The following is a 27937-nucleotide window of genomic DNA, read 5'->3' on the forward strand; positions in this document are numbered from 1 at the left end:
GAAAGAGACCTCCTAAGGGTAGACCACTGCATTTATTTTCTTTAGGATTCTAAAGATGCCTCCTCTGATGTGAAATGGGACCGCTGACCCTCCTGCTCTTCTGGCAGAAGCTGTGACATGCAGCACAGAATCCATTTAGGTCTGCAGTGGAAATACTTAGTGTTTACCTGAGGCTACAGTTTGTCAGCCTTAATACGGATTTTATTTGAGCCTATAAATTAAAATTGATTCATTAGCAACTGCCTTAAGCTCCATAATTTCCTTTATTTTATGGAAAGAATAATAAGAGCTGATATGCTTGCTCATCAGGCTGTTTTGCTGGATACCAGATAATCCAGAGGGCTGGGACATTCTCGTGCTTTCTAGCTGAAAGACAGCAGTTATCACAGCAAGTGACTAGTTTTATTATATAGACAGAAAAACAATTTTCTTAACAAAAAAGATAACTGTCCTCAATCATGCTGGGATATCACAGGTAGCTTGGACCATGCAAGTGGGCAGTTTTCCAGGAGAGGCTTTGAACATCATCCAAAATTTCACTTTCAACAAAAATCCTTTACTGGGCTCAATGTGCCTTTCAAAAAACAATTTCACTGGTCTAATCAATAGTCCTCCTGGCTGAAGGGACAACACTGGCCACATTACACAGAATAACAGCAATTGATCAAAGACACCTTTCAAAATCACGAGTAAAGATCTAGAATTATGATGAATTGGAGGTGGGAGGAGGAACAAGCACATTTAGGGTCCATCTGTGTTGTGTTCTGTTTGCAAGGAAGCGTTTGCTTTGAATGGTCAAGCATTCCCTTGTGCCCCCCCCTTTTTTTTTTTAATTCAAGAACTTGGGTACAAAAACCAGGAGCAAAAGCATGCTACCTATAAAGTTGTCTGTGAACAACAGGGTATTAACCTCCTCAAATGCATGCTAGCCTGCAGTATCACCAAAGAGACTACAAGAAGCCTTATGATAGAAGGGATTGAATGGGGAGTGCAGAATGCACAGAAATGCAAAAACTTTTCCCCCCAACTCTAGGACATCCTGAAGCCCGCCTACACATTCCTGGAATGGTGGATGGCAAAGCCTACCAAACACAGGAACTTTTAAAAAAGGTGAGATCAAATTATCACTACCACCTTGGGGAGGAAAAACAGAAAACCAAATAAAAAGCTCTCAGATAAAATCTCAAATACTACGTTGTGTCAGTACCTTACAAAATTAACTAAAAAAGGGTTCATATGAAAAAAAAACACAAAAAACAAACAAACAAAAAACCCACAAAAGCAAAAATCCCCAACTGAAATCCAGAAGAACTCAACCTCTTCTCTTTTTCACACTCCTTTCCTATGGACAGCAAAACTGCATGTGGTACTTGGCATTTTGAGCTTCCTTTTATCATCCCAGGATGAAACAGGCAGATTTCTCATTCCAGCACACTTAAGGGATGAGGGCAATTTACACTAAAAACCATAGGAAAAAACCTAATGCCTGTTAAATGAACTATTACTGTCAGACATCGGGCTATGGAAATTTTAAGGGGAGAAAGAGGTAAAAAACACTCATCATTAAAGCTCTGGTTGCTCTGCTTTTGCTCATGCATTTTATCCCTTTTCTTAGTCCCTTCAGCTTTGTCGTATTTCTTTCCAGACAGATTAAAGGCCCAGGTGACACTAAGTGACATGTAAAAAGTGACACAGGAAAGGAGATGTGTAAAAGATGAAGAATCTGTAGCCTTGAAAATGACAGGGAGAAAAACCATAATGTATTCATGCCATACTCCATTTCCAGCAAACCAGGCCATGAGTTCTTCCTTGTAAATCACAGGATTTTACATGGAATCTTGGGATTTCTTGGCACCTGGGTCTTGGCAATGCTTGTTCCAAACTCCTGCAAGCTGTGAGGCTCAGTGCTGGGTATTGACCTTTCCAGTAAATGAAGCAAGGATCTTTTTGTTAATTCTTGGGTTTTTTCTGTCTGCTACTACCCACCCCACTCCGCTCCCCTCTTCTTTCTTCTTTTAATTTTTCTCTCTTTTCTTGGAGGAAGATCTTTGCCAGCTTCTAGAGGTACAGTTTGCAGTGAGAACCAGCACTGCACCAGCTGGTATGAAGCTGGTAGGTATGAATCTGTCTCCTCTACTGGGCAATCACAGAAACACCACCCAGCTCCCTTAGCTCTACAGTAGGAACAGCAGCTCTGCATCACACTGGATTCTTCTCCAATAGTGTAGGAACTGCTTGCATTGCTGGCTTTAGCATAACTGTACCCCAGAAAACTGCAGTCACCTTTTTCACACCCATCTATATCTCTTATTACTGCCTTTACACAAGCACCTCTTATTTCTAGCACTGATTCATCAGCCCCTTCAAACAAAACCACTTTTCTTTCCCTATCATTGCCCTCAAGCCACAACTTTTCCAAGCAATTCCTGGCCTCTTGGGGTATTTCCTCATTCTCCATACGTTCTGATGCCAAGCAAACAAGAGAACTGTGAGAGGACTCTGGGAATGTAGGGGACCACATAGACAATCTTATGTTATTAAAACAAAACCAGCTTCCATTTTATTAGTTTGTTCAGCATTTTAACGGCAAATGTTCTGGAGACACAGGAGAGTAGCCTCTCAAGTGGTTTTAGTTCACCTTATTGCTGTTTATTATGAAATCTGACAAGAAACTTATAGCCATCTTTTTGTGTGTGTGTTGGTTTTATTTTGCAGTCCTTATTTCTACCTGCCATCATCCACCTTTCCCTGTCATGCCCTGAAGTGCAAGGTGGGCACATGAGTAAAGACACTGCTTCTCAAACACCCTCTCCATGTCTTGAGCCACCTCCATAATTGCTGCTGGGATTTGTGGACACTTTCCCTGAACCAAGAGTGTCCATACAGCTCAGCGAGATCAACCAAGACACCAGAAACCAAAGCAAAACACAAGATCAGCATTTTCAGCCCGACTTGAGACACGAATTCCTGTCTGCTCCTGTATGTTCAGGAAAAGGGAATCCTCCAAACCCTCCTAAAAGTCAGTCCGAGGTACCTGGCAGCCATTAAGCATCCATCATCTAAACATAAGTTCACGTTATTCACATATATGTTTTGGAAAGGAAAAATCACCCTACTGGGAAAAGTGTAAATTGTTGCAGTTGCATGATTAAAAAAACAAAAAAACAACAAACCAAAAAAGACAAAAAAAAAGAGACAAAAAAAAAAAAAAAAAAAAAAAAAAAAAAAAAAAAGAGGGGGATTCCTTATGCATTCTTTCCAACTGCATTTATTCTTACTTCTTAAGACACCCATTTTGTCCTTCTACATGGATATTTGGAAAAGCATTTAACCTAGAAGCAAGGTGTCAATCCAATGTAACAAATACACTAACAGGAACAGAAAACATGGATTATTTTTGAAGAACTTCTCCCAGTTCCAGTGGAAGTCGACTTTCAGGAGTTTTAATGTAAAACAGGAATAGTATTTCATGTCATTTGTTTTGCATTTATAGCATTTGGACTTAAGGAAACATTTGAGTTCAGGACCAGCTGCAGGGCTTAATTCTACTTACAACTCTCTGTTCAGATTTTAACTAAAAACAACACCAAAACTTCATTCCCCTTCAGCAAACTTCCATTTCTTCTCCCTGAAAATATTTTTATGATTTTTAAGTGACAAGGTCATCTTGTGATAGTGAAGCAGAAACACTTTAGACATAAACAGCTGCTTATTCCTGCTGTGATATCTTTATTTTTTTTCAATGCTGACATTGTTAATAAATTTAGCAAGTGACAAAGAAAGGGAAAAAAATAATAGTTTGGCAGTTCATTTTCAGGCTTTCCAGAAACTTTTAAAGCATAGATATGTCAACAACATCAGGCTAGACATGTCTGGGGCAATATGTTTGCCAGCACAAAAATGCAAAGGCAGCATAAAATAAAAGATCAATCCCGAACAAAAGCCTTTCAGCATTAATCATCGCAGGTGAAATACCAGCAAGTCCTTCAACCCTCCATACAGGAGGGGAGCAGACAATAAAAACAGGTGCCTAAACCACAGAGGAAGGCACCTGTCATGCTAGGGGCATCAGGAGAAGAGCAACCAGAATCCAGGCACAGCTCCACAAAAAGCCTAGAGGCTCAAACATCGATTTCATCCCAACACACCCTCCTTCACCTTATCCTCCAGGGACAAGCCCTTCAGAGATGAAGCAACAATTCCTGCACCAGAAGCTCCTGTGAACATGGCACAGAAGAAACTACTACAAATGGGGAAGCCACCTGCCTCCTCTGAATCCAAGATTGTCAGAATCCAAACTAGGATGTTAAATACCCTGAAGATCAGAAAATTTCACATCCACGAACTCAGATTTGTACAGCACGTACTGAGCTGCCATATCCAGCCCATACTCTGCTAACACATCCTGCTCATAGCTGGTGCTACCCTCCACCTACAGTAGCTTCCAACAAGGGATTCTAAATGCCCACGTGTGCCAACCAAATCACTCGCCTGTGTTTCATGAGCAATGGCTGCCAAAAAAACAAGGCGCTCTTTCTCTCTGCCCTCAGCTGAAACACCTACTTTACACAGACTTCATTTTTTTCTGCAAAGACAAGGCAGCCATCGTGTGCCCAGGCACGCTAATATAGCCAAGACATCAATATCTAAGCCTCTTTCTCAAGGTCTATTATGCTTTTCTAATGGTTTTACAGTAACAGACAGACTTAATTCATTATCCTTCATGGCAATGCTACAAGACATCCTTTTCCTTCCCTAGAACGCAAAAATCTCCTCTCTGGTTGAGTGCTTTAAGAAAGAGACTGTCACAGCAAATAAGTCAGCCAAGAGTGTGTTCTCCCCTGTCAATATATGATATTTCCAAATCAGCCCTTTAGGAAGATCCAAGAGGAAAAAAAAATGCCCTGGAGAAAATAAAAAGGAAGCAAACAGAAGCATCACTAAAAAGTAGAGCTCACATGATGGGTTGGAAATAAGGGGCGGGGGGGTGGAAAGGCAAGCAGAGAAGGGAGGCAGTGGAGAGTGGAGAACAGAACTGTAAACCTCGAGAAAATACTTGGGTTCAGCACATTTGCTTTCAGTAATGTGCTGCACAAAAGCAAAACTAAATCCTCCACCTGTTAAGCTTCCAGAAACAAAGAATTCCTCAACAGAATCTTTTTCTGCCTCTGCAAAACCTTAAAAGCAAAGCATCTAATGACAGGGAGATGAAAATCCAGTTTCTCTAGCATTTTTTTCATTATGAATGGGCCTTTTTATTGATCTTTCAGAGCACTGAGTGGCTGGCTTTCCAACCTCTGCTGCGATATAATTATCTGCGGTGTTTAATGCTAGCACAGACGAGTCCCACTACACAGTGCATTTTGTTGTTTTATTGACGGGTTTTAATTATCCAGGTGCTGGAGCTGTCAGATAGGCTGCTTCTTATGTGATCAAACTAATACAGGATGAGGCAGAGCACTCTAATTGCAGCCTCACCGAGTGTCTCTGTGCAGATATGCCACCGAGATACATTTAAACTGCTATGGTTATTGCAAAATCTTACAAAGTTTGATGGGAAAAGGAGTCCTCTTTCTACAGCTCCAACCTATTTCATTCCCCTTGTTATTATTTTATACTCAACAAAGGAAAATTGAAGGAAAACAAGCCTCCAAACCACCTCAGAAAAATCTTGCAAAGACAAACCAAATATAAGCTGCAAAGGTCACTAAAGGGACTATCTTGATATGTTATGGAAAGCCTGGGAGCAAGAAGAAAAACTGGTCCTGGAAATAAATTAAATACCAGTTTTACATATTAAAACCCCAAAAAGTTAATTGCACTGTTTCAACTAATTGATAAGGCTCTTAAAATTTAACAAGAGGCATTTAATAGCAAATTCACAAGATTTAGGAGTTTTTAATAAAAATTTGGTGTACCCCTGAACATGGTGTATCTGCTCAGCTGCCAGGGGCTCCCCAGGCCAGTAATCTGAGGTCTAGGGCAGGACGTGCCAGTGGGGATTATGTGATTCATCATCAACCTCCAAAAGAGAGCTCTCCCATGCAACAAAAGCTTTTTCCTCTGTGCTTCATCATGTCTCTTACATTTTCTAGCTTCCTTGGATCTCTTTTGCCCCATTTCCTTGCAATTAGCACAGAGGAGAGGAGGTGGAATCCCCAAAGGCAATGAATGTGTAGGGCAATAGGCGAGCCTGTAGCACTCCTGCAGCTACAGGAAACCTGAACACAAGCCTGCTGAAAGAGACTCTCATCCTTAAAGCAAGAATGACAAAACAATCTGCCCAAGTCATTGGGCGTACTTGGACAAAAACTTTGGGGCAGCATGGAAAACAGATCTGCACTGAGCACATCTCAAGCAGCCAGAGTGTTGCTGCAGCTGCAGGGAGATGAGGACACAAGCAAGGCCAGGTTTGCAATGCAGGCTAACATTACTGGATGGTCCTCAAGGCTAAACACCACACCAGCCAGGCCTTAAAACTGTAAAGCTCATCTTTTAAAGAACTACATCTGCCCTTTTACAGGTACTCCAGTTTTTCCAACTCCATAAACTTCTGTAGCAGCCTAATAAAAAACCACTTTACAAAACACTGTTGGGGTATCTGGAGAGGAGAGCAAACACCTAAAATAAACCAACCAATAAAAGGCTCATCAGTTTAGCCAGACTTAACACTAGTTAAATAACTGTGAACAGAAAACAATCTGGGTTTTAATTTGGGCTAGGAGGTCACATTAAAGGCTAAGAGAGATCTGGGCTGAATTTCAGCTGGCACTCCACATTACTTTGTCTTCATTGCCGTTTTAACACAAGTCAATGGGAGGTAAAGCCCATTTTTTCTTCTTTAGTGCAGCTAGCCAGAGCTGGGATAGCCAGAGCAAGTTGAAATGGGTTATTTTCTCTACAACAGCTCTGAAATGTATTCAGACCCTCCCTGCAGCACAGGGAGCAATGCTCTGCCTGACACCAAGGTACTGCAGCCTGTAGCACTGTGAGGTACAAACCTGCTGCTCAGCACTGGCTGAGCAGAAAGCAAATTTGAACATGAACATTTAGAAGTGTTTTAAATATAGTAACAAAAAATGATAAATAAATATTCCATCCTGTTTTCAAGGAAAATGCTGTACTACTTTCACCACATCCCTCTTTGCTAATTGTCATGTCACTGCTGCCACCACCCAGTGCCCCCATCCCAGCCACTCAACAGTTCCTGCAAAAGATAAAACTGAAATCAGAGAATACTGTCTCTAAAGGGGCTGAAGTAATCTGTATGCATGGGCTGCTAGATTTAACATATTAGCCTTTCACCTCTGCAAATAGGGTTAAAGAAAGGTTTGGGGCCAAAATAATTTGTACTGCACTCCATCTCAAATTTGACATAATAACTGAATGAAACAAAAATGAACACGTCCAAACAGCACAGAAGGTCAAGGCTGGGCAATTCCCTGATGAACTAAAGAGTGAACCAAAGGCACACAAGGCAGTTCTGCTTCTATAACCCAGAGCAACATCTCTCTTCATAGCTACTGCCAATAGCATCATAGTGATGTGATTTTTAAGAAAATGTCCACAGATTTTGGTTAAGGTGGCAATTGGCCCTCAGCCTCTTGGTGGGGGCAGAGAGAGGGAAGGCAGCAGGGTACAGTAAGCTCTTCCTGACCAAATGAAACACAGGATCAACATGTGACAGGTTGTAATTTTAGCACCATGGCTAAAGCAGTTCAGACAAAATGATAATATTAGTGAGTAAAGAAACAGCCTCCAACAGCCTGCCACATCATGTGCTATTGATACAGAATCTGTTCATGGTCCTTGATTTTGTACAGCACCTCGTGCAAAGGAGACTTGGCCCTCTCTGGGCCTCAGGCATTAAAGTAAGACAAATAATAATCAGAAATAAAACAAATTTTCTCAAAAAATAATCCTGAAATGAACTAAGTATGTTATTCAATATTCAAAAGTGAATTCTTTTTTTATTTTATTCCAACACAACCAATGCTGCCTCTTTGATCTTCAGCCCAAAGCTTGAATAAAGGCAGCCTGCACTTTGATTTTAAGCTCCAGAGAAATCACAGTGTCACAAAACCTTCATACGCTTCCCAGCTCCGCATTGCCCAACCAAAGCATATTCAGAAACAAACGGTAAGGGGAAAGAAAAAAAGCCAAACATCAAATGTATTGAAACTGCTGTTGTGAAGTTGCTCAAAATGTCTAAACATAGCACTGAACATTTTGTGGCCGCATGAGGCAACACAGGAAGGGATGGAAGGAAGCATTTTTAAAAACAGATGTCCAGCAGCTCCAGAGAGAGCTTCTTACACTGTGCTCAGCACTAGGCTGGGCAAAGTCTGATCACGCACCTCCACCCTCTCAGCCCCCCATTCCTCCCACACTTGTCCTTCCCCAGGGCAGTTTTCAGCACATCCATCCATCCCTTATCAGCTATATACACCCATCAGCTCTTCTCCTTCCTCACCCTCTGGTCACCATCCTGAAAGGGACACTACTTGTTTATTACACACCTTATGTGACTTTAAAACACATGTTTAAAAACCAGAGATTTGGCAAAAAAAAAAAAACTTCTTTGAGAAAAAGTCTGATAGGAAAAGGGCCTCTGAACATCTGCAGGACAACTGCTGGTAGGAACAGAGGAACAGGGCTTCTGCAAAACCTCAAGTCTTCTTTGTGACGATGTGGAAAATACTTTGTTAGTAGAGGATTCACTATTTCATAATAGAGAGCCCGCCTGAGAATTAAAGAATTAAACTTGCTGTACGTAAGACAGTTTCCTTTGGGGAAGCTAAACTCAAAGGCCAAGTTTTCCAGAAAGCCTCTGCCTCCTGCCAGGGCTGGATTCCTCCAAAGAGCTCGGTTCTTCCTAGAGGAGCTACAAAAAGGCACAGCTGTTCAAGCATGGCCTGGGACTCCTCAATTCTCATGGGGAGCAGATGAAGCTGACAGCTATTAAGCATTTTTCAAGGCAGCAGGCTGTGCCACAGAGTGCCTACTTTGGTAATCCAATCCAGAGAGTTCCATAGGAGGAAAAAAAAAAAAACAACAAAAAACAATTAAGCCTGTACAGGATTGTATGTGAGCCTTAGGTGGGGCAAAAACTGGGAAATCCACATTCCAGAGCACGGAGCATGTCTCTGGCAAGTCAGCTTTAAAATATGTGACTGATGCTGCTCAGACACACTAGCTGAAGTCCAGGGAGATGGATGAAAGGGTAAAGATGCAGGATAAATTCATCAGATGTCTCCATAAATCATTTCTATAGTTAACATTTGTTCTCTGCTTTTCATTACTTACATTTCTAAAGCCACTGGGTGCCTTGCTGCAGTGGATCTAATAAAAAGGAAGATAAATTTTAACATCCCTTTTTGAAACATGTTAAAATGATCTAGCTTTCTTTTGAATGTTAATGGCAGGCATTACAAGAAACACAATGTCTCAAAACAATTCACTTGGGCTGGAAGAGAAAGCAGAGTCTCATTGTAGCCTGGAAATTCACAGTCCTGGTCACCACCCCAACTGGTTTAAAAGATTTTATTTCTGGCCCTGATGTTTTGGGCAGCTTTGTCACTGAAACCTGCTATTACTTTGCACAGACTCTCTGACTCAAGGGCGAAATTCCATACTTGAGAAGAGAAGGAAATATTTTTGGAGACTGGCAATTTGGAAAAGAATCTGAGCTTCTTGACAGCTGTTCAGAGACATGGGATGCCAGAGGGATCCCAGCAGAGCATACAGGATTACACACACGCACACACACAGAAAATCATTAAAGTTTCTGTCTCTAAAGTTTCACATTTAATGAAAGAAAGCAAGGGAGATATCTGGAGAATTCTTGGATTATATTAACAGCTAATGATGCTCCCTTTGCCAAGAGCACACCCTGGGAAACTCACTGGAGGTGATGGGGGGACCCACAAAAATGCCAGTGTGTCCAGGCAGAGTGGAGAGGGGGAGCAGGGAGTGATGTTCCCCTAAGTCCCCCTGCTCCATCCCCGGGGGGGTCGGGAATCAAGCACAGAGCCTGCTGTGGCATGGCTGGAGTTGTTCTATAACAGAAGCAAGGACCTTTATAACCGAGTTTAATCCGTCGCAGGTTAAACAAAACAAATGACTGCACAAGTGAGCAATTAAAGAGCATTCCACAGCCAGCCCTGGAAGAGCCTCGCCACTGATTAATTAGGTTCAAAGGGCCAAGGCTAACTTCACAGTCCCCTGAGAAAGAGACCACTTAGCCCCTTCTAACAGAAAAAAAAAAAAAGGAATAAAATATCAGTATTCCTATTTAACACTGAAGCATTAGTTAAACAGCTGCTAAAGCAGTGAAACAATTACTTGGGACTGATCTACATTCAGCTGTATTGTTTTATTACATTCAGGAGAAACTTAATTAAGTTTCTGTTACTTAATAAAAGCAAATAAAATTCTCCATTTTATGACAGGGAGCTGCACTGTTTCTGCCATGCAAAGCCCTCAGATTTGTCAATGGGGTTTCCCAAGAGAGCACAGCTCCCACTATCACATTCCTCCTGCCTGCATTTGAAGGATAAGAAGATGGAAGATATTTTCATGCATTAATGCTCCTTGGGGTGTTCTAGCTCTCTCTGCCAGCTGTCACCAGGGTGGAGAGGACCCCAGCCTCTGATACCTGCCCTGTTATCTCAGGAGACCTACTGGACACCACAGCAACATGGTCTATTCCAACCAAGTCATGGCCTAGGTCATGAGTGCTTCAGCATTGCCAAGAGGAAGGCATCAACTATTCACTTTACTGCAACAAACAAAAAATCAACCTGCTCCTAGAAAAGACAAACCCAAACATGCTGCTGGCCTTATAGTTGCCCACAGGCATGATCCACATCCTAGGAAATTCAGAGGGTGAACGGTCCTTTACAGGCACCACATCCCAGTAACAGGGTCTGAGCTGGGTAGCAGGAGTGCACAATCAAGGGTATGCCTGCACTAAGAAAATACATGAAGAATTTCACCAGCTCATGCCACCAGCAAGACTCCCCCAAACCATCCACCCAAACTCTGCCTGGAATATTAAGGTTTTAAAAGATTACAAAAGATGTGTAAAAAGGACCATGCCATGTGACCCAAACTTATTGGCTGTAACTCTGCCCAACTTCTCTACAGGATTATCAGCCACACGCTACATCCTAACCACTCTCTCCCTAAAATGCTTCTCTTGCCCTCTTCCTGCCCTTACACAAACAGCTCCACTGCTCTGATTTACTAAAAGATCCAGTCTTGAGGAGAAAAATCCATCCCCAGCTTCGTACAAGTAATGAAAGCACGCACTTGAACTGCAAAGAGCCAGACAAAAACACTTACCAGCTGCCCAGACTCTCTGGACTTTCACTGAACTGACTGTGGATGCTCAGACAAACTTTGGTGAGGTAATGGGAAAATTTCTCCCTAGTGAGGGAGAAAACCCAAAAAGTGTCCCTTGCTGAGCAGAGGCCATGGCTCGAGCAGCTTTTCAGCACTGGCACCATGACCAGAAATTGACTTCTGAACACACCGACTCATGCTGTGTTTCCCAGCCAAGGGTAACTTGCCAACTGGCTTTTGGCCCTACTGAACTCTGTGCTGGGTGCTTGTGACTCTGAGGTTGCTACTGGATGTTCTGACACATCCAATTCCACATTTGCCCTATTGACATTTATATTTATAATGCTCCATTTTCTTTCCAGGAGACAAAGGCATGGGTACAGAGGTGACAGCCACGCACCAAGAAGCATTTCCCCCAGCCACATGACACTGGGGCCCCTGCATCAGCTCAGCAACTCACAGCAAGTAGCTGTTAATAATGCCATGACACTTCCCAGACTCTAAAATCACAAGAAGCTCTGAGGTCTGCACACCGTCAGGACTGTAAGTGGCAAGCACACTGGTGTGATGATGCTTGCAGCTACTCTGCCTCTTCTCTCTGAAGTAATTCACTGCCAAAGAGTCCGTTCTGTGGCTCTGAAAGAGTTGGATTTAATTCCACGGATGGCTGTAATTACTTAGTTAACCCAGCCTGTAGCAGAGCACCCTTATGGTTGGTGAAGACCTAACCTTTTGTCCTTGCAAGGGGCTCTGCTTTTTCTGAACGGTGACTTAAAATCCTGCAGTACTTAGGTAGTCCAAATTGCAGCCTGGCTGTAACAAAGGGCAGTGGGGAACAGATCTCAGGTGCTGGAGAGTACACAGTCAGGGGTGAGGACATCTCAACTCACCTTCAAGGTCAACAGAATTCTCCATATATTCACTACTGCTAATGCTGATTGCAGAAAAGTAATAGGTGAGCGACCACATTTTATTCTCTTTGTTATGTAAACAAGAACTGCTTGTTAAGACACAGGTGGCATCCAAATTCTTCCTTCTTTTTCTCAGTGCATCTATCTAAAGTTAATTCTCTTCCAAATGTTGAGAAGATGAGGCTTTTCCTCATCTGTGCTTTTGGCAGACTTTATCTTACTCCAGGCTTTTTGAAGTGTCACGTATAAATAGCCAATGCCCCTCATTGTACTGAATTAGCCAGTACAGACGTATGGACAGGGCTGAGTAAGTTCATTGTGAACAGACTGACAGACAAACCCTAAAATACTGACCAACTAGGAAATTTCCTCTGCATCAACTAGTTTCATCTTGTGTGTCACTCCCTGCAACCATGCAGCCTGGGAAAAGACACTTTAGCTTTCCACCTAATGGCTAACCACCTGCTACTGCCAGGGGCTGGGGCTTGATCCTGCAGCCTCTGCCTTTACAAATGCTCTGACAACTCTCACAAACACCTCATCTCACTCACTCTGACACAACTGAGCAAATAAATAACGCTATTTTATGCACTGCACACCATTTGTCAACCCATTTGTCATTTCTGATCTCTCATTGCTCATGCAGTAAAACTACGTGGGATTTTATTCAAACCTCCCTTGCAGGTGTGATGAATGCTCTATGTATACAGCAGCATTTCATCTCGTGGAACTGTTACTATGCATATATGAGCCTTTAAGCTCCTATGTGGTATAAGTAGAAGGTGTAAAGACAGATGACAACTAGAGGCAGTGCCGTAATTAAAGCCACAGGGGGAATCATGGATGGCTCAGCTAAAACTGGGACATGCATGCCAGGGAAAACATACCACTTCAGAAGAAACATTCATTTTCCATCACCAGGCAAGAGGAAAAACATGGATCAGTTCCCAAAGACCTTCTTAAAGGTCAGCATGACAATGTCTATCCATGCCCAGCTTATCTGAGCACCCACAACGTCAGCAACTGCTCTGCCTAGAGAGCACATTATTTCCAAGCAAATTATCTCCCATTGACTCCCCCTGCCAGAAGTCTGGTCCGGGACTGAAAAACCTGGAAGGGGACACTCCTACAAATAACCAGTTATCAGCAACGAATAAATTCCCTTGGGTGGTGTCTTCTAGTGGCCAAAAGCCCAGACAGGAAGTGGTGAAGGAGCCCCTTCTGAGATTTCTGTTGGGAGTCACAGTGACCTTATGGGGGATGTCTCTGCTCTTCCGCACCACTGGAAGCATGACAATGACCTCCTTGCAAAGTCTTTTAAGAGCCAGAGAAGAACAACTTATATATATATATACACATACTACTTTTATAACTATTTACTGGCCTGGGAAATCTGCTGCCCAATCCTGCTGAGATCTACAGGGGATCCACAGGGTCTCTTCTGGATTTAAAGCTCTGTTATAAGGAAGGGCATCAGAACCTCTGCCTGGTTTCTACTTAGCATCACAGTCACCACAGTAAGGCTTGACTTGTGTTCACTCATGCCATGGAACACACCAAATGCTTCCCTGGCTTACAGGAGGTCCTTCTAACCCTTTGACACAAATAGGGCTGCAGTAAAAAGAATAAAGGATCAGCCCTGAACTGATTCCTTTCTTTTTCTGGCAGGAACTTCCTTGGCAGATTTTACTGTGCAAGCAGAATCTAATCAGCTCCAGAATGATCTTTCTGGCAGCTTCTGGTTGCCTCAGATAAATCTGCAACATCTATCACCAATTCTCATCTTTTTGTGGGTGTAGGGTAAAGAAAAGGTGAAAGAAACAGCTACAGACCAATTTCAGGTACCTTGATATCAAACTCCTTTGTCCATTTTCTTTTTAAATTTTATGGGGCGGGTGGGATTCACACAAAACTGTGCAAATAGGCATCAGACTCATGTTTATTGCCTAAGCAATAGAAGATTAGAATTGACAAATGGAGAGGTTTTTGGAGACACAGATGCTACAATCATTTTAATATAATTTGGATTTCCAAATCAGTAATTACTCTATCACATATTTATAATTTTGTAGATGCTACTAGAAATGCTGATGTCTTTTTCTATGCATAGTAATGAGCAACAACAAGGGCTGTTAATATAAAGCCTGTAATGTTTGTATTCATATGTAAATAGGTTATGTAAACGTTTTAGACATTTCTCACTAAAACACTGAGTTCTAATCTAAGTGGCTCCATTCCTAAACTAGAAAATCACACTCTGCATAGAAATTGTTTACTAGTCTGTCAGCAAAGCCGCCAAAGCAGTGAGCTGAATTTATAGGGGGATTTTCATCTCCCCATTAGACACAACATCAGAGTAATTGACAACCTATAAATTCCCAGACAGATATGCAGGTTGTTATTCAGAAATTTGCTTGCACGTGATGTCATACATATTCAGCACACGTGCACCTTCAGTGTTACACATGCACAAGACACTGTTTTTGAACACTAAGGAATGCAGTAGTGTTTGATTTAATTAAATTAATTTAGTTAAGCTGATACAAACCCTGGTTAAGAGCAACAGAATCAGTTTAGTTTCTACCTGCTCCTAATTGACTTATGATCAAAGTGAGTAAGGTACATTAAAACACCACTAAATGTCTCCAAGCAAGAATAAATTACACAAATTTAAAGCCACAACTTCAGTTAATTCCAAGTGATTCTAGGGATGGAAGAGAAAAAGAAAAAAAAAAAAGGAAGTGGACTAAAACACTCCAGAGCAACCATAGGATAATTTTTGCCAGAGGATGTTACAATTTTTCTTCCCTCTCCTTCTCCTCAAGCTGCAGTGTGCTTTTGTCCCAGCTGCTGTGTGGGGAGCTTGGAGGAGTAAGCCCTTGAGGCTTACACAGGCCATTTGTAACTCAGCTGGAGCATGGATACACCAGCACAGCACTGTCCTTTGGAGAACCTGCTATGCCTACCAAAGCAAACTCCTGGGCCTCTCTCCTCTTTGAACACCATACCAATAACATGCATTAACTTCAGTGATACCTGCTCTCAACTCCGTAATGCAGAGGGGATCACATCCTGAGCCTTTTTCCTTGGTGCCTCTAACAAACCATATCCAGCCTCAACCTCTTCTCTTCTTGATTGTATATATATGCAAAGATGATTCAGTGCCAGTAAAGGCTTTGGCAAGACAGTTCAGAGACTCCCAAAGCTCCAGTACAGCATATGAGTAACTCCTATTTGTAGAGGAGACGATAGATGTCTTCTCTTCATCAGCAAAAATAAAATGGAAATGACAACAAGGATGCAAACATCCTGCTGTTGCTGCAGCAATTCTCAGCATCTTCTACCATCTAGGGATAGTATTTTCAAGATCAGTTTAGTCCTTTACTTTTGATGAAGCTGTCAAACACTGCCAGGGGCAGCTGCTGGTGTTCTGACCTTGCTCTCTTCTGTCTTCCCTGCTCCTTGTTCATCCCCACTTTCCCTTTGTTCCACTTTGAAGCACTCTCACACCACTCACAGAATGGTATAAACAATGAACTAGGCAAAGTATATTTACATCTCATGCAATCACAGCTTTGCTCATCCTGCCCTCTTAACCACTGCCTTCAAGCAAGGCAAAGTAACATCAGTCGTGCCACGAAACAACAGGGAGAGAAAAGCTCCACATCCATACCCAAGCACTTGAATTACTGTCATTTCCCTGGTGAGCCACAGTGATGTGGGATGACCTGTGACAAACAAGGCCGTTTCCAGTGGAAATTGGGGGCGGGGGAAGGCAGATAGCTCTACAGGAAAAGAACAATAATTTCTCCAGGTCACAAGTGTAGACTCTATTATGCCCCTGCCAAGAACAGTTACTCACATGAGTAAAATTAAGAGGACTACAGACTAGGTGAGTAAATCTGTGCCCACTTTCTTTCCAAGGACAGAATTTCATCCTAGTAAGGCTCTGTTTGTACAGTGGAATAGCAATATCGATTGCAGCAGTTATTGCAGTCCCCCAGTGCAGGAACACTGAAGTGAATCAAACCCCCTGCGGTTTTGCCCCTGTGATCACCTTTGTGCTAAGGGATATTGGGATGCCCAGTGCTAACAAAATGGGTCATAGACTGCTTTAGTTTTTTATTCCCACTTCTTTCGGATGTGGAAATGGTCAGCAGTTTCTAGTGATGATGTGAGTGCTAAAACATGGTTGCACCTGAAAAAAAACATTGGCGTGGAAGTCATTTTGCCTGCTCACCTGAAACTTGTTACATCAAGTGAATTAGCAGACAGAGCAAAATGAAAGCTCTTTGTTCCTGTTGGGGAACCTTTATCTATAAATTTTAGAAGGAAAAAGTAAAAAATGGGCCACATGGCACATTTGCTCAGCAGCACTGGTGGTCTGACACTGTGTCACTTAAATATAGCTGTACACTGATCAAATCTGATCAGATTTCTCATTACATAACCGGTTCCAACAAGGACAATTATTTTTACTAAATCAGTCCAGTGATCCCACTGGGGGACCAAACTTCCCGCTTGGTTTTAAAACACCATCCCTGACCTCTCGATTTCACTGTCTAGCTTGCAGACTCTGCAATAGCCTTGAAGCTCAAAATGATGCTCTGAAATCAGGGAAACATCGAGGACCTTTTTGTTATCTGAGAGTGAGGACCTTGTCTGAATGAGTCAGCCTCTGTCCAAGGTCTGCACAGAGAGCAAAGGCAGCAAATCACTTTAACTGCCTCTATCAGAAGTATCACAAATGATGATTAATCCAGTTTAGTGCTTGTGTTTAATAGAAACAATCCTTGCATCATCAAAACCTCTTTTTGGCATAGCCGTATTCAAACTAAACCTATGCAACAACATCATGAAGTAAAGAGGCTGGTAAGAGAGGGCTTGTTGCTGGCAGAGCTTCCTTCATCCTCTCTGTAAGGCCAGTTACCCAGACAAAAGAAATTATTTACCTACAGGTCTGTGCTGAAATTAGGAGTCCTAGTGGTGTGGCACAACTTCTTCCTCTGCTGTTAACCAACTGCATTGGCAAAATATCCAGTGCAAACCAGCCTGTAGATCCATGTCTACTGGTGTTTTCAAAGGATTCTGCTTCATGTCAGGAAAATCCTATTCAGACTTAGATTCCTGTGGTGCCAATATATCCTAAAACATCTGCTCCTAAGACTATCCCTCTGCATTACTTCACAGCATAATTACAAAGGCACAAAGCTGGAGTATCCCTCACCACCCACTCCAAATCCTCTCTCACACTGCCTGCCTCTTCCCATATTTTCCTCCATTTCAGGCAAATCCTGATTACAGCAACACAAAGGGGATTGGACAACTTTGTTCAGATGCAGCCTGAGCAGACTGAGCATTTGTATCCAACAATGTCTCTGCTTGCTTTTTAATTTTTTTATATGTTAAACAAGGAACTAGGTAGGAAGTTTATAACTATTTCACCAATTAAAAAAAATTACAGTGCACAGGATGCTAAGAAACTCCACTCTCTCAGTTTTACAGATATTGCTGCTACACTTTCTTGCATAAGTGATTCTGCTCCAATATATGTTTGGGTCCCTAGTGAGTGATCCTAAATCCACCTGGCTGTGGGTGGAAAACATGAACAAAAACTGAACAAGGAAAAGGTTCCTAATTTCATACCATGATTCAGAGGGCTGCAAGGAACATTTGTCTTGTCAACTCCTCTGTTTAATCAAAGAATTTTAATCAAACTGCAGTCCCAGAAACCACAGGTTAATGTGGACAAATGGTAAGAATAGTTAAAGCACTCAAATAATCTGTAGCTCATCTGTCATCAGCCCTTCTGTATGCTGGAGGTTTGAGATACTTTTATCTTGCATATTTAGTGAGCCGGATCCTTAGCAGGACTCAGCAAATAAAGATCCCATGGAACTACTGCTGATCCCTGATGAATGCAGAGCTATAACCTCCAAAGGCTGAGCTGTTCCAGCCTCCATGTTTCTTCAGACACACATGCATCCACAGGAACAACCACTGTATTGTTCCTTATCAATGCAGTTAAATACAAAGAGTTGTCACAGCCAAATACTTTTGAGGCACTGTTTTCCCTTAGAAAATGATGAACTGTCGAATCAAAACGCTGAGTGGGAATATGTTGATTCACATTGCGATTTAGGAAAAAACTTTCCAGTTTAAAATGCGTTTTATGTGCTCTTATTAAAATTAATTACATAGCTATGAAAAGCAAAATATTCGCATTCAACAAACATTTCTTTCAGCAGAAAGTCAGTCTCTTCTGGACAATTTACAAATGTTTGATCTTGTGTTGATTCGGAATTGTTTTACATTGTCACTGCAATGGCAGAAATTCCTGCAGCAGTTGAGAGAGTTCTCAGCAAAAGCCAAGTAATGCAGCACTCTTTTGCCATCTTCCAGGCTATCTGAAATTGATGTGAGATCACTATATGGTTCTTCGTAATATGTGTCTGCATGTTTTTGAGAGTTACTACACAGCCACTGATTTTCATCAACTCACTGGTGAGTCAGAGCCCTTCCCTGGTCCCCAGTTCTAGACACTTAGAGAATTTCAGAAGACTGGCTGAATAGATTCGTGGGCATTAAAATGCAAAAACAAATGCACATGAGACACTGATTGAACTGCAGCCTAGGGGGAAAAAAGCCAGAGACAATCCAAGCCTCTTGCAGGCAGCAGGCTCATGAGAAACGAAGATGATTTCAGGTTAGTCCAACTGCATTGTAATGCCTTCTAAGATTAGCAGTTTGCACACTGCTTCTGAGGCGTACCCTGCTCCTGCTGCTGCCTGTCGGTGTTGCTGACCTCCATCTGGCCGCTTTTTGAGGGAAGCCCCATGATTAGGGCACAGCACTTGAATTCCACAGGGCTGAGGGGAATTAAATATTTGCCTGACAGCGGGGAGGGAAGAGAAAAAAAAAAAAAAAAAAGTGAGCCAAAGAAGCTCCTTCCTACTCAGCAAAGAACCTGAACTCGTACATGCTTACCAGGATGAGGGAGGATAGAGAGGTTCAAGTTTCAGGGCATAGTTTATGGTGTAAGAGAGGCCCCCTGAGAAGGAACCTGCAGGAAAATTTATGAGGAAGAGTAAAACGGAGTTGCTAAGCACAAAATACGAGATGATGTTACTACAAAAAAAATGGAAGTCTAAACGTTGTTACCCAAGAGGTATTTCCCAAGACTGTCAAAGGTTTGGAAAATGGAGAAGTGGCCACAGGAAAGGTAAGAAAATTATCAAGGCTGTTTTTCCTACAGTGTTAAAAGCAAGAATTACACTGGCAGAAGATTAAAGTCTACATCTCTCAGTAACTCAGGAGATCCAGAGTGACCAAAAAACCAAATCAATGAGGTGCCCTCTTAGGAATGTCAAGAGGGCTGCAGCAGCCACAAGAAGACAAGGAAAGCTTTATTAATTTGCCCAAAACTGCACTCATAATCAATAGGACAGACGTTTTAGCTAATACCTCCAAAAATCAAGACCATGAATTGGTGGTGAAACCAAAGCATAAGTATAGACAGACTGCAAACATTTTAAGAATAAGAATTACAACTCTTTGGTTACAAAGGTAGTAATTTTATGGGTTTTTTGTTTGAAGTTTATCCTTCAGTCATTCTTATGAAATGGAAATGTGCTGCCAGGACCAATTTATTATCTAACACATTGCAACAGCTACTGCTGTTCATTAGGAGATGCTACAGCAGCGTTTATTCAAACATTCACTAAGAGCAATTTCACTTCCCACCTTAGATTGTTTGTTCAGGTACACACTGATATTGATGCTAGCAGGCATCACGTTCAAACTCACACATTAGAAACATAAGCTTCCACCTGTTTTACCCTTGTGTTTTATCACTGTAGATCAGATAAATCAAAGCAGTGATTATTTTTTTTCCCCTTTTTTCTGCTTTTAAGCATATTCTACTGTAAGTTGTTTTTACTTGGGTCAGGAGATGGCTATATAATACATTAGACATTTGCTTTTGCAGACTTGGGAAGGAATTTAATCAGTACATGAATGAGGCTTAAAGAAACAGAAAGCTTCCTAATGCAAATGCAGCTGTGACTGATAAGAAGGACAATGGACAGAAATCCTTGACTTGATTAACTTAGTGACCTAGAAAGAGGGATGTGTCTCATTCCAGCAGCGCAGAACAGAGGAACACTCATTAACTGTTCCTTTCGGCTGAAAGGATCCGCAGCACTCACTTCCGCACCCAAAGGAGCCATTCACCAGAAACTTGGACACACTGGGGAAGCCTTTCTTTCAGTTTCTGGCTGTACAAAGTCGAACAGAGGTACAGACCTCACATAAATAAGTGTCTTTCTCTCTCCCCCTCTCCCTCTCTCGCTCCCTGCTTTGGCTTTTCAGATGGTTCAGCTGGTCCTAAACCACATACAGTAAGAAAGATTATTTCAAAAGGACTTGATTCACTTTGATGTGTTGTTTTGTTTTAATGGGATGACTTTTCTAAAGGCATGCAAAAACTCTTGAATATTTCATATCTGCACACGCACTGTGTACATCTGCCTGGTAATTGTATGGGAATGAGCAGAACTCAGCGAAGCTAATCTTAGCAAGACCTTTAATAATACTCCAGATATATCTTACACCTTTCAAAACCCTGTGGACAGCAGCTAATTAAATCAACACTGTTCTGGTACAGATGGGTTAAGAGTAGTTATCTCTGTTTTGCAGGTGGAAGGAGAGAAACAACATGACATGCTGCAGAATTTAGAAGCTACAGTCATTTCCTCCTCCAGCTCATGGCTCTAAGTGCATACCCCAAAACCCCACAGAGCAGCCCAGTTGCGTGAGAAAAAGGGGTCACAAACTGCCCTGGGGAGTTTAGGCACTGAGAGAGAGAGAGAGAGGACATGAACCCAGAACCTGCCTCCTGACCCCAAGGATTCCTGCCACAGAGCAACAATGCTGAACAGCACTGACATTTTTACACAGAGAAGAAATGGAGCACAGAGGTCTCATAAAGAATCAATTAGATATTGGAAGAGAATGCAAAATAAAGATGGGGACACATACAGAATATCAAATGGAGAGGAGAAAGGCAGGAACATGTTCTCCTAAGGCTAGCTCACATTCCCACTCCAGCTATCACTGGCCTGATTGGCATGCAGGAGGATGGGAATCCAGAAGTGTAACAGAGCTGGAAAGGAAGCCAGGTCTTCCTTATCTTGCCACGGTGGTCCCATTCCTCTGAATAACAGAGGTTTGGAAAATTAATTAACATGCTGAAAGAAAGTCTGACCATAAGAGCAGATTTCTAATTAGCTACTGATAGTGCTGGCAAGCTGCTTTGGAGTCAATGCTGACTCTTACTGGCAGCACACAGGGTGTGAGCCCTGACTGAGTAAAAAGCAAACAAACCTGAACACTACTTACTCCAGTGATTCATGGATAAGAGGGCAAAAAGAGCACATTAACACTGGGTTATGACATGGTGGATGTGCAGCGTATCACCAAGGATCCAAACAGCGCTTCCTAATTAAAACATTTATGTCTTACTGCCTGTATCAGCCTACACATCTTTCCTTCACTCATCTCCAAACATTTTTGAACAGCTTGAACAATGTTCAAAAACAGCACACAGAGTCATGAGAGCTCACCTAAGCCTCAGCCCTGCTTGGATAATATCACTAAGCAGACCTCATGCTTGGCTAAGGATTGAAGGCAGATGTATTGAGGATGGCAGTGGCAATGCCAGGACTCTTCAATGGATGGAGCTCTTCCATAACCCTGGACTGGCAGTATGAGAGTTAAATATTTCTGATGATCAAAAGGGCAACAGGGATCTTCAGGAGTGTCACTGCTATGTCTGATCCCAGAGAGCTAGCTTAGATTTCCACAACAATTTTAACCACACTACACCCACCAGCACTGCCACCCTCTCCCCTCCAAATGTTTCTGCTTGTAATGGAACTCTTCTCTTTTGGGGGGTCCAAACTCAGGGGTGTCCTCTGAAGCTTAAACATATTTTTCCAACCATATCTGAATCAGAAGAAGATTCATAAAGAGTGACAGGCACTGAGCAGCAGAGAAGCTGAGGACCACCTAAGCAGGGCTCAGCGCAGTTTGCACGGCAGGAGCATCTCATCTGCTGGGCACGGGCACGGGCAGGGAGGGCAGAACAAGGTGTGCAAGGGAACGGGGGTCCAGCCCTGCGGAGCACAAAGCACAGGGAAACAAGCCATGAGTTTTTTCCGGCAGGGAGAATGGGCCACAAGCGGGATCCCCGGCTGCACGGGGGAAGCAGGAGGTGCCAGCTGCTCCTGCCAGACTCTGAGGCTGGCACACGGAGATTGATGGGGGACATGCGAGATGCATAAAGGAAAGGAACTGTGAGGAGAAGGAAGAACCAGCTAATTTAGCCACAAGCAGCTAACACAGCCAAAATCGTGCTAGAGTCAGGAGCCAGACAAAAATTAGGAGCTTTGACTTGACAGGAAGATGCTCGGAAAAGAGAAAAAACAACCCAGTTTCTTCACAAAAAGTCCGTGGAAATGGAGGCTGCTAGGAAGAACAAAATGAGCTCTTTTTTTTAGGGGAAAAAATCCAATCCACCACAAGGTCCAAGAAGAAAGGAGGCAATGAAGGAAACCTGATCTAGAAAGGGAGCAGGGAGTAGAGTGGCTGACATGAGCTGGAAGGATGAGTTAGTTAGTGGCAAAAGAAAGAGCCAGGAGAGATTTATGAGTTTGGAACAAATCACTTAATTACAGATGGAACAAATAAAGCTTTCACCTAAAATCTACTTCTTAATGCATCTCCCAGATAGTTTGGTGTGTGCCCTGCTGATAAGGAGCTAGTTTAAAATAAAAGCACAAATCTCTGAGTACCTAAAAGCACAAATCTCTGAGTACCTAAAAGCAGCAGTTTGTGGGTCTTACCCTACTGGGAAGACTCATGTGGCTACAGCCAGCCACGTCCAAGGCACTGGTGTTTAGGAGGCAGATCAGACGCTGGGAGAAGAAAAGCTCTTACTCTAGGGAAGCAGCTGACAAGGGCACATGGAGGCAAACACCCAAACACACTATCAGAAAAAGAACCTACAAGAAGTAGCTCCTACATAGTCACAATTAGGGCCACAGGCCAGGCCTGACTAGAGAAAAAAGGGGAAATAAAAAAAAAGCCCCTACAAATATAGCCTGAAACTAAGGGAGGGAGGGGGGAAGCATTAGTGCCCCAATGAACACTCAAATTATGTTTAATTCAAAGCAAATGACTGCAAAATTGCAGGAACCTCTCTAATCCCATCACTGATACCTTATTTTTCAGCTACTTTATCTAATTTTTTTTCAATTTCTTTTTTAGCAGGAAGAGAAAAAAGATTTTATTAATTGAATTAATAAAATCCCTTGTTGACTTCAGTCCATCCTGGGTGATGATAAATCCTTTCCAGATGGATTGTAATTTCCATTTAATCTTTTATTCCTCTGTCGACCAGCAACCCACAGGGCACGAGAACTCATTTCTAGACATCCCTGCCTTGGTGTTGTATCACCAGGGGTAACTGTAACAGCTCTTTAAGTGGTTTTACCCCATTTTGAGACCACATTCAAAGTCAGCTTCCTTTAGTATCCACACATTAACAGTGAATCTTGCCCCAGCCTTCAGCCCCATTTGTTAAAATCTCTCTTCACAGAACTTATCCAAAGAGGTGAACAATCTGCTTACATTAAGTCTGATTCAAAAGCTGAAAGCTTAGATTTGATGAAGCACTGTGCACTGTGTTGTATTTACCAACACAAATTACGCTTTTGGTGATGCTCAGTGTGTCTGCATGGCTAAATCACTGACTGTGGCTGCTTTCTCACATATTTTAGAAAACTGTATTAATATCATGATCAAAACTTGCAGGAAGTGAGTGAGAAGTGCCATCCTTCTAATAATTAAAAAAGACTGGACAATCAAGAGCAGAAAATCCCATTTTAGTGCTTCAGTTCTATGTGTGCAGATCATTAATTAATCTCTTTATACATCACAGGATTCCCAACCTTCAACTGAGCCATTAACCAGGCTGCAAAATGATTATAGCAGCTCTCTTTCCTCTTTTCTCTCTCTTCCCTTGCTGCACATAAGGCAGCCACAACGAAGACCTCCACGGTCAAAGAGAGTGAAGGTTCCTCCTAAGCCCATCATGGATAAGGAAGGTGGAAAGAGCAATAAAAGACAGCAGCTTTTCTCAGCTGTTTTAAACAATGTATCCTTTTATCACCACTAATGCTTTCCCGCATCAACTTGAAAGAACAAACTCCTTCTCTGTTCAATGATGGTTAAGGGATTAAAACAGAATTCCCTCACTGTAAGCGACAGCCACACACAATACAAATTCCTTAACCTGAAGTAAACCCAAAGAAAACATTTCTTTAGAAAGAAATGATGGATGGGAGGTGGAGACACTGAAAATCTCTGTCAAAAAGGAATGTTAAAGCCATTCAGCCGTTGAAAACAAAGTAATAACAGTTTATTAATTTACAGGAGAGAACATGCATTTAAACTTTAGCCTATTTTTCCAAGGGTCTTGGGAGTCTAATGGCATAGCCTGGAGAGATGACCCCACATCAGTGCAAGGGCTTGCTTGGGCTGCCTATTTTGGGCTCTCCAACACCCCCAAAGGGGAATATTTAGCAAAATGACAGTAAGGGAGCGGGGGGGGAGTGGTCTCAAAAGCTGGTGCAAACAGCTAGGAGAAAGGCATGAAGGCTCTCTCAACCTTTCATTTTGCACAAGCTGGCATTTTATCAGTACCTTTTGCAGTTGGGTCAGTATATTTCAGGGGGCTGCAAAATGGAAAGGAACATCCTGAACCATAAGCCCACATTGAAGTGCACTTCTCATTAGGTCTAGGTTTCCATGCATAAAGTGAAAAAACTTCTATTCAGACAAGTCTAGGAAAGAAGCCATCTCTTTCCACGTGGCATAACCATTCCAAAACAACTCCAGTTCCATTAATTTACCTATGTTTAACTGTTGTGTGCATGGAAAAGCAAGTAACAGCAGCACTGAAAGCCACAATGAAGTGCTATATTAAATGACTTTTGACTCCTCTCTTTAGTAGTCACCCAACCCTGCAGTGAGCCAATTAAAACACGCTTATTTTAAGGACTAATAAAGAATAGCTTCGATAAAATAAATCAGGTTTATATTCCCTAATTATTTTTTTGCCTTTCCTCAGATGGCTTACCTGTGCTCATTAAAACACCATTCCTGAGTACCTACAGGTAGACAACTAATGATTTTAATGGGAAAAATATTTCAACTACTGTTGTTCAAATGTTGATCATGTCTATATAAAATCACATTCCTAATAATAGAATTTAATTTTACTGAGCAATACGTACAGGGATATGCTAACACTAAGCTCCTAGTTTCAAGAATAACTTTATCACACGGGCATATATCTATAAATGCAGACATCTTTTTCAAAAAACACTTAAAAATACACACAAATACATAGATAATACAGAAACACACAGGTGAAACTGCACAGGCACAAAGGATCCAGTCATTTACACAGATGTTGGATTTAAGGTGCAGGCAATGAGGCATCCAGCTGATCATCTGAGCAGGAAAAAATGAGCAGACAGTTACAGACAAAGCTGGAAGCTCCCTACACTCTCATTCAAATAGTGTTTCAAAGACGTCTTGGACAGAGATACCTTAGTATTCAAGGCAAGGAAATTGTTAGTGCTACAAAGACTGACATTTGTCTTCTTATTATTCAACCACAAAAATTGCTCTTTGGTTAAAAAAATGAAAACAAAACTCAATACACCATCCACTTAAAAATTTTTTAAAAAGAAACAACAGCTATACTAAGTTAAATTAGAATCAAACACAACATTAGGACATTTCTGATGCTAGGTATCCAAATAGAGTGCACCCCAACCAAAACCTACCATAGATTTCTTAACTGTGGAAAAAGTCAGCTAAAATACTTCAACATGTTCCTCATACTGTACCTTCTTTGCAAAGTAGCTCTCAATTCCCTCTCCTCTTTTGGCTGTCAAAATGAAGAACTGGGAAGCATTTACCCAAAGATTGGCAGAATCTGTCAAAGATTTAGTGGTGTAATTGATAGGAAATCTAGTGTGTTTAGACAGCAGTGACTGACATCAGCCTCTACAACACGGCATGCCAAAATTCTTATGCCATTACAAAACATGTCCAACAAAAAAGGAGTCCAAGTTCTGGCAGCTTATAATGGCATCTTGCTTGCATACGACCAAAAGCGGCTTCATCCAAAAGATACAGGACATGGATCTACTCTGTGAAATACTGAAAATGAGTGTGCAGCCAGTAATATGTAAAAGACACTGAAATAGAGACTGGTAAATAGTGGAACTATATGGGACAGTGGCATCACTGTCACCAAAGAAAGTGGAGAATATCATGTTCTTCAGATGGAAAAAACCCCGAGGAGCTGGATTTAATAACAGTATAACTACCTACAAAGCTTTCCAACTCCAATGAGTGCCAAATCATTAGCATTCTTGACTCAGACTGATAGTGAAGAGAAAACTAGAAGCTGTGAGCAGAGCAACAAGAAATAGAATGAGATCAGGCTCAAACCAAAAGGTGAATTTCAATATGCAGTTCTCGCCCAATGGGAGTTTAGTCAAGAAACACAAAATACAGCTGAAATATTTAACAAAGCATAGCTCTCCACAAAGGCATCTGCACACTGCTGTCTTGCATAAGGTATTGACAATTGGAATCACTCAAAGTCTGGTTACCAACTCTACTTACAAGCTCTTAGTGTTCAGCAGCTCAAACTAACTAGATAAACCAGTTTGCTAACAAATATGAATTAAAATCACCACCAAATGGTTGGAAGGCCTCAAAATAAAGACTGTATTCACTAACACTGGTATAGGCAATACATCAATTGTATCAAAAAATACTTGCAATTTAACTGTTTAAAAATTTTTAGATTTAACTTCAAGACTCATTTCCTGTGATATATATACATGTTTAACATGAATGTTCAGCTTTTGCATGCAAAGCTATGTTGCATTTTTGCTGGTTATTTGCTTTATGGTTTTTTAAAGATGTCTCTAGGCAGACAAAAGGTTTACAACTCCAAGCTCCCCAGAAGGCATCTGAGAATATCTGTTGGGAGACAGCTTTTCAAAGATCAAAGAAAAGAAACTTCCTATCCCACAACCCAAAAGTATTAAGGTTCAACTGAATTATCTCTCTTGTTTTTTGGCTGGCATACTTAAAAATGCAGTTGTAACCAAATTCCACTATCCCTCTGTCAACTTATCATCCAGAAATTTTGTGCAAGTTTGCAGTATCAATGACATAATAAACTTTAATGGTTAAAAGGTATATACAAATTCAGGCAAAGTATTTTACTACATTTCTTGAGCAACTGTTTGATGTAACTTTTCAAGAGACTGAGAGAGTTGGGGCTGTTCATGCTAGAGAAGACTCCAGGGAGACCAACTAGCAACTTTCCAGTACCTAAAGGGGGCTGCAAGAGATCTGAAGAGGGACTTTTTACAATGGCATGTAGGGATAGGAAAAGGGGGAATGGCTTTAAGATGGAGATTATTTGATTTAGATTAGATATTAGGAAAAAAATTCTTTAGTGTGGAAGTGCTGAGGCACTGGCACAGGTTGCTCTGAATTCAGAGAAGTGGATGCCCCATCCCTGG

General features: G+C 41.8%; 1 protein-coding gene across 15 annotated transcripts in view; it reads right to left on the reverse strand.

Annotated features, from left to right (window-relative positions):
• ADGRL3 (adhesion G protein-coupled receptor L3) overlaps positions 1-27937 on the reverse strand; it is a 491337-nt gene that overhangs the window by 209861 nt on the left and 253539 nt on the right. The gene's annotated exons all lie outside the window — the stretch shown is intronic.

Source organism: Zosterops lateralis, assembly GCF_965231275.1.
Source record: "Zosterops lateralis genome assembly, chromosome: 5".
In the NCBI taxonomy this organism is placed as follows: domain Eukaryota; kingdom Metazoa; phylum Chordata; class Aves; order Passeriformes; family Zosteropidae; genus Zosterops; species Zosterops lateralis.